This window comes from Limanda limanda, chromosome 18 (genome assembly GCF_963576545.1).
Source record: "Limanda limanda chromosome 18, fLimLim1.1, whole genome shotgun sequence".
NCBI classification, from domain to species: domain Eukaryota; kingdom Metazoa; phylum Chordata; class Actinopteri; order Pleuronectiformes; family Pleuronectidae; genus Limanda; species Limanda limanda.
The window spans coordinates 21,385,042-21,393,776 of NC_083653.1; positions in this window are offsets into that span (position 1 = coordinate 21,385,042).

Here is an 8,735-nt window from a genome sequence, read left to right on the forward strand (position 1 = left end):
GTGCTCGTTCTGAAGCTTTCAGTAACAGAACACTCAAATTTAAATCATTTCACAATATCATCTCAATGCACTAAATGAAATAAGGTTAAGACTTATAACCAAACACCACAAGTGGGGGGGTTCTCCAACTGATGATGAGGGAATTCCCCCAGTGGTTTTCCTGATCAAACTCTAACAATAAACCTTATCAGAGAGAAGTTTAACCTTAGATGAAGTGAGGGTGTGAATGTGCAAGTTCTTCTTTTCTAACACTAGGGGGCTGCAACAGCCAACTGAGACCACAGCAGCCCACTGAAAAATGTGTATTCAGTTGTAGAGGACCACAGAGAGATCCTCTGTCTGTATACCATGATAGTAGGTGACTAGGCTGACACTAGCTCCATTATGATGGTATTACTAACGGAGGGCAGATCAGCAGTCAAAACCCTTCCTTACTCTGCTGGAACAAAGATTCAATGATTGAAAGAACACTGACATCCAGTGATTTACACAAAATACAGCAACAGTTTCATCCTGACCACCACACACTGTTTGATGCTACATCTTGACAAGGGGAGGAGCTTTGTTTTAGAAAGCAATCTCTTTCCTCAGATAATTGAGCACTTAATAATACTCACCTCTACCTCCACAGACCAGATTATCATTTATACTTCTCTTCACTGGCTTCCAGTAAATTTTAAAATTGATTTAAAAATGTTATTGCAGACTTCTAAGGCCCGTTCTGAACTTGTACATTTCACATCTCTTGAGACCATTTGTATCATAACCTGAGGTCCTCAGCGAAAGCCCTACTCGCCATTCCACAGATGTGGCTGAGGATCAGAGGAGACCAGCCCTTTCCTGTCAGGGCTCCCACTCTCCACTCTCAATCTCCCAGTGGAAATCTGTCTGGCAAACTCCTTATCCTCTTTAAATTTCTCTTACAGACACATTTTTATATGTGTGTGTTATTCTTCTTTGGTTCTAACCGTCTATTGTAATATTTTATATGTCATACAGTGTTTTATTCACATCTATAAAAATATTTGCTGTGTGATCTTTAAATTAGCTTTTAATTGTTTCCTGTTGTTTGCCATCAATTTTTACCTGGGAAGCACTGTGTAACCGGGTTTTGAAAGGTGCAATGTAAATGCAGTTTATAATAATAATAATAATAATAATAATAATAATAATAATATTATTATTTCTTTCAGACATTAACGTTTTCCATCTCAAGAAGAAGTCAGAAAACAGAGAAACTATTTGGGACTGTGGAATAATAAAGTTTAACGATACATTGTGGCACTAAATGCTTTAAACCTGAGCCATGCTTTGTCACGTTTTGATCACAAAGTCCTCCTCCGGTGCAGATCCTGACATGTGACTGCACCATGTGCCGCATGGAGGCAAACACTGCTTACGGCAGCACAAGAGGCTGAGGAGGAGGATATGTATGCGTGAGGTCATCATACACCTAAGCACATGCTCCATGTCGCTATGGAAACGGGCATCTCCTTGCAGAGGCCAGATTCTTTTTTTTTTTCTTCTATTTCGTTCTGTCTTCCTCCAAAGCCTGCAGGTTTGGTGTGTGAGATGTCAAAAGAGGGATTTCGTTCTAAAACGAGAGGTTGAGGAACCGCCTCCTACTCTCAGAATATGATTCATACCAACACAAAATACTGATGCAAAGTTAAAACCACACTAATCCCTTCAGACTACAGAAGAAATAGACTCATGGATGGCACACATCTTCTTTTTTGTTTCCCAAAATAGCAGATACAGCATGCACACAGAGCTGGATGAAATAGTATAATCCTCATTCAAGCTGTTTTTAACTCTGAGCAGGATTTATGGGACAAATATGATACTCTCTCTCAGTGTATCACTTTCACAGGCTCTACCCATAGACTGTATGGCTCTACCGTCAAATGCTGCTACATTTTCCAGATAAAGTGAACAACAAAGCAACAACACACACATCCAGTAATAATCTTTTGATGGATGCAGACGTAAAATGATTGATGAAGACAAAATCAGACCAGCTAAAGCTCATGTTAAAGGATTTATTTGCCAGTGACGTTTTTAGCACCAAGGCTCTTCCTCACACTTCTGATAGAGAAACAGTAAAGACATTTATTCACCCTTAACCTGCTATGAAACACCAATTTCTGATGTGACATGAGTTTTTCACGTGAGTATAATTCTCTATTTTGTACACTATTTCTCTATGTACATTTATGACAATATCTACTATGGAATGTATATATACTGTATCACTGATACATACACTTGGTCTTTTCCAAATGGATTGTGGGTATTTAAGACGGCGACACAGAAGTAGCGAAGAGCCAAGAAGAGCATTCTGACACATTACTGACAAATCAAAAAGCTTAGGTGTGTAGATTTCTCTTTTTCAAGATGAGTCAGATGAACACACACAAGGACCAAGCTCTGCTGATGTGTATGAAGATTTGATATTAAGTTATAAATTCAAAATCACTTACTATCAAATTCTATCACTGACACTAGTAAACTTTCTGATGAATTTGACTGAAACAGTCACACAATTGATGTTCAATCCTACATCAATCAGATCAAGCAAAAATCAGAATGAGTTTGACAACATGAAAGTAAACAGGTGTAAATCAACCCAAGAAATATTGAGGACGGATTGTGATTAGTTGACACCGTGATCCCTGATCACAAACAAGACATTTAACACAACGGTGAATGCAATTGTTTTGTCAATCAACATTCTATACGACCAACTACATGGGTGGAAAAAATCAACAGTCAAATCTGAATACCGGATGTTAACAGGACCACAGTAAAATCAAAAATGTATACAAGAGCAGGTGTCGAAGACGCCTATTCTCATTCTGCTCCAGTGAGAATCCATCCTGAATGAGAGCAGTCAGTCTAATACACATTCTCCCAGTGAAATTACACTGCAGTGATGTGGAAGTGGCTCATGCAGTCAATTTAATCCATGTTGATCTAGTCAATGATTTATGTTGTTTATGTAAAAAACCTAAAAGCCCCTCATGAAGTCACCTTCGCACACCATGTACTAATGATTACAGGGACACTGGTTCCCTTGGCAGTGCATAGCAACAGCCTAAGCAATCACAGCGCTCATATTGATTCAGGAGTTAACCGACCATTGTCCAGGCAGCGCAATGTTTTCTTGACCCTTTAGTTATGCCTTCATGAAATAATTTGAGCATTGCATAACTGTCACTACGGGCAACAAGACAAAGCCACTGATCCTCTCAAAACTGAATACATATTCCCAGGCATCTACATTCCACAGGGTGAGGACACAGGCTCCCTGAGAAAATTGAAGATTCTCAGAAAATACATCCAAGGTTGCCCAGACATCCCAGTGTTCGCTCCTCATTAGGATTTTAAGAACATCCGTTTCACAACACGGCAGGTGTGAATACAAAAATATGAGAAAAAAAAACATGTCTGTAAATTAAAGATTCTTCATGGTGCAGTGTGCTGCATGTGTCATCAACATCACTTACCCACTCAGTTACATTTCAATGTCCCTTCCTGTATGCCAGAAACACATTTACATAAATCTTCATTTTCTGGGTGTAAGCAAAATGTCATTTTTAGAAAGCCAACACCAATGACGGTGTGAGATAACGTGTGTTGTGATGTGGTCCCATACAAATAAAACTGAATCTAATTCAGTTGAATTGTATTTTATTCCACTTTCAAAACATACCAACTGTGAGATGCAGATCCTACATTTACCATCTGTCAACTCAATGCTTTTCATAATCTTCTTATACCTTATAAAAATGTGTCTTCCAATTGTCATCGAGCGATCTGTAGTTTTCAATAACATTTTTTTGTCAATTTTTAATTGTCTTGTTAATATTCACGAATCACAATTTACCTACCTTAATAAGCTTTAAGGTTTTAATTGAAAAATGTTTCAAATGTCTGTGTACATGTCTCATCAGGGCGTGTGAACTTGTTTGTCCCAAAACCAGGTAGCAAAGAATTAATGGTGTTAAAATCCAATCACACATCAATGATTAATAGTTTAGAGTAAATATATATTTCTACGTTCAAAAACACAAAGTGTCATCCACTAAGATCTGTTACAAATGTACTGTCTGTGCCGCCACTACACATTTCCAACCTGCAGGAATGATGAGCCCTTGTGTCAGTTATCCTCTGGTTTCTGGCTGTAACAACAATCATGGACCACAGCACTCAAATTATATAGTAAAGATGCTGGAGCCATGAGCACAAGTGCCTTTGACTCCAATCTTCTTTCCTCGCGCGAACATCACTCCATCCACCATCACTACGCGTCCTCCTGAGACATGTGCAAGTTCCTGTTGCTTAGTAATCGCCTTCAGTGCTCTGATTACAGTGAGCTTCAAAGCTCTGGATACGCTCATTACTCACTGCTGGCTGCATAATGAATCCCAGGGAGGAAGCTGATTAAGAACACCATCCTTTATAATCGCAAGTCTGGAAGAGATCAAACTGGCCTCGTCTCACTGGAACTATCTGCGCCGATCCGGCGGCGACAGGTCGCAGGGGTCAATGGATTTGTAGCAGGTCTGATGTCTACTCATAGAAACAAACCGCTGCCCTTTTCTGGACCGGCTGTGTTTCCCATGTGATGCGAACAGTTTCCAGACGCCTCATTTGCTCTGCTTTCATGTCTCCCAGGCCACACAGATTATGGCCTGGGAGGCTTTGATGTGTCTTTGGGGCTGACATGAAGGTGGGCAGCTCTGAAAGGTTCTAAATTAAATACTGACTTACAATCATATTTATTACACATTTAAACAACTTTATTTACCAATGTGTAAATTTACACACATTGCAGATGTGTGCTCAACACAGAAAATATCCTGCAGATAAATAAATATCAATTAGGAAAATGAGGGCGTACATACACACAATATGTAAAAACAATTATATTACATGGATATAAAGGAGAATACATAGGGGGAAACTGCTCACTGAAAAATCAGTTCTTTGCACATTTGGACAGTTTTGTTAGTTTTTCTGTATCTTTAAAATTGTAGAGTCTTAATATATTGTTTAAATCCGTAGAGAAATTCTGTGAAATCAGGGGTATTTTGTTGCCTTCAGCGTTTATTGATGTGGAATTTACCACACAGAATCCTTAGGTTTATAATAAAGTCAGTGGTAGTATTCTCATTCTTAAAATGTGCAATAACATTTTCAGTCAATTTTCACACTAAGATTAGATTTAGACAGTTTATAATAAAACCCTTCATCAAATGCATTACACATGCAACAGGTAGTTTTTGACTTTGTTTCTTTATAAGAAAGATAAAGTTTTGAAATTAATTTTTAATCATTTATATTCAGGATTAAAATGTTGTCTTTACGTGTCCAATGTGGAACAAACAACATAAGAATCTTTACATTCTAACTGAAACACTGTGCTGCTGCTTTCTCTGAATCACATGATAGATGGTTTTCCTGCTCTTTGCCACCCGGCCTCTAAAATCTATTTCTGACACATCCAGAATAGATCTGATATTTAGCGCATCACATGTTATTTCATTTGGTCTGTATTTAAATAGCACTTTTCTAGTCTTACATTTGCACACACTTTCATACAGTGCATCTATGTGCAGCACCTTTCTCTATGAGAAGGGGCGATTTGGGGTTCAGTATCTTGCCAAAGGACACTTCGGCATTAGGAATGGGGAAGACTGGGAGCAAACCACTGACCTTCTGGTTAGAGGGCTACCGCTCTAACCCCAAATATTATTCACAGCTAACTATACTCCTGAAGAAGTGTGAGAGACAGGCTCACAGGAATTAGTTAGGTATTTTCCATGCTTTGTTGCAGTGCTCCACCTTCACATGTCAGTGAGTTAGTTGATAGAGTTGGGTTCATGATGACGTTACACACTTGGTTGGCTGGCTGAGTGATGGGAGTTGACTGTTACTGTTTCAAAATGAATGGGCGAAATCAGTTTTTCAGTCACACTGTCACTGGCAGTGTGGCCAACATAGTGCATTTGTCTCTCCGCTCAACTGAACCAGTCACAGACTCAGACACGTATTTGTTTACTTATTCTAATGAGAGCTTTGCATTGATTTCTATTCATCGTGGACAGCCTCACCAAAACCTTTCCTCTAAACTTTACCATGACCTATTAATGCCTACCCCTAACTTTAACCTACCCACAATTCATATCTTAACCTGAATCTTAACCAGGACCTCAACAATTATGTTTTGCCTCATTAGGACCAGTCTTTGGTTCCCATTAGGTCTACTGCTCCTGACCATAGACTGGTCCTGACAAGGCCAGGGTTTATGCTAGGGACGGTCTTAAAGACGTAAGAAAAATAAGTTAACAGAGTCAGAGTCAGACGCAATGTAGAAAGCAGTCACCACGGCACGAGTGTAGAGCTCAGATAAGAAAAAACCTTTGAAATGTAGCTTATGAGTGTGAGGATTATGCACATTTGAATTTGTTAAATGTCATTATCAATACACAGAGATTCACATTCTTTACCAAAGTGGAGGCAGAAATTGCAGAGACAACTTCATCCCTGGATGCTAGACTGGATACCTGAAGTCAAGAGCATCTGCACGGCTGGATAAGAATTATGCAAATGTTTTTCATTATTACAGTGAGCTTACCCTCGAGCCACTGTTCCCCATCAATCTGCATTTCTGGATTTTCCAAAGAAATCACCTGACATGGTCCTGGGCTTTCCTGTGCAGTCATCTGCCTCATGCAAATAATTTATGAATATAATCTATGACCATGAACCAATGGAAAATATGAATACACGTTCCCTTTTTCACATAACACCTGTGGTGCAGGACATTGAGAGCAGGGACGTGAGCTCACACTTTCTTCACAAAACAACAGATCTGTGAGACTGGAAACACACCTGAGGCTGGTTGTCAGGCACAGCAGCGGATGCAGCTCCCTGGTATTCACCACTGCTACTAGCTGCATTTCACAGAATGCTGTTCACTCGACTGAGGAGTGTGAGTGGCAGGTCCCCGTGAAATCATCGTGTGGAGGAGTAATGCATAAACGCATGGCGGGCGTGTGACGCCCTCGCAGGAGCATTCAGCAGAGACGGTGGCAGGAAGTGAAGTCCCTGAGTGGAAAGAGGAGACACAGGTGATGCGCTGGGAGGAGGATAATTAACGCAGAGCTTGCACAGAGGCGTTGCGTAAACACCAGGCAAACAGGAGGCCTTACACAAACAGTAATGATGTTTTTAAATGCAGATATGCTTTGAAATGCAAAAACTAAATGGATCAGATATGAGGTAGGCAGCTGATGATTTGCATCAGGTACATTTTGTTTATTTTTTTATCTTTACTAAGCAAAACCAGATAATTTGTCATAGCCTTATGTCATATAACAATGACACATTTTTGTCTCATATCAAAGCTGGAAAAACAAATATGGATCATGTGTACATGCCTCTGTTTTCCGTTTATATTTAGGTTTATATGGAGATATTAATGTTCATGTAAACACATTTGGTGTCAAATGGAAGATGTTCATGTTCACATTGGTGGGGCTGCTGTGTCTTCAACCACTGCTGCTCTGTTTACCTTCACATTTTGTTTACCATTGGACACCTTTTTTCGCCCTATGAAGTCATAGCTCTCTGAGCCAATGAGCTTGCAAAGCCATCAGCCTAGCCTGGGTGCTAACAGTCCAACGGTTTATTCAAAAGATGTGCACCTCACATGAGCGACTGTCACAACAAATGTCGCTTTTGGTGGATAGTATTTCCTACTGAAGAGGTTTAAATAAAAGTGAAAGGTGAGATATAGTTCTGGAAACTCCAGAGTTCAGCTGTGTTAACTACACAAAAAAATGTCTCCTCCTAGAGTGGATCCTCCTTCCTAATCCATTTGAATGATTTGATTTCACAGCATGTTTTTTTCCATTTCTAATCCTGATGTGTAGAGGCCCTAAAGGTAGAGTTGGTATTTTGTTTCTGAAACACTTATCTTACCTGTTAAAATCCTTTTCCCTTCCTGAAAGCCATCAACAAACAATCATAAAAGGAAAGAAACAAGAAAACAAAATGTAAAATAGGCATGGCTGGAGGGAACTAAAAAATGGTATTGCAATCTAATCTTGACAAATCTCTGCTCCAGTACTAGTTAACTTTTATGGAGAAAAGGGTGGCAAATTAGAAAATAATCCAATATCATTGTTCCATCATTTCTTTTCTGTCTGTTCAAAATGAACACAATGATTTACACTGCAGGGATCCACTAAAAAGATTTTAGGTTGATATATCATGGATAAAAAAGTAGCAACGAGAGCTGTATGTTAACTAAGTTCAAGTTTTCAGCAAGTTTTTATGGTATATTGATTTATCCATGTAAAGTTAACATGAAAATGTTAAAAATAAAATCAGAAAGACAGATTCAAGAAAGTCTTGGTTTACACTGAGTGACATCGATAGTGGAACAGCAGGTATAACCCAAAGCTGACATAAGTAGGTCGTCTCCTAGTCAACTCCAGTCAGCCATAAAACTGTTCGTTTGTTTTAATTTTGAATTGTGTTGCATTGTGGCCTATTTCAAGGCTATTTATTCCAAACCATCAGTGATGTGATTTATCACTTACTTTTTTACATGACTTCATGGCTTGACAAAGTCTAAAATACACTGATCAGCAACAACATTAGATATATTTCCCAGTTTGAATGATCCACCGATCCACAACAAAGAGCCCACTTCAGACTGG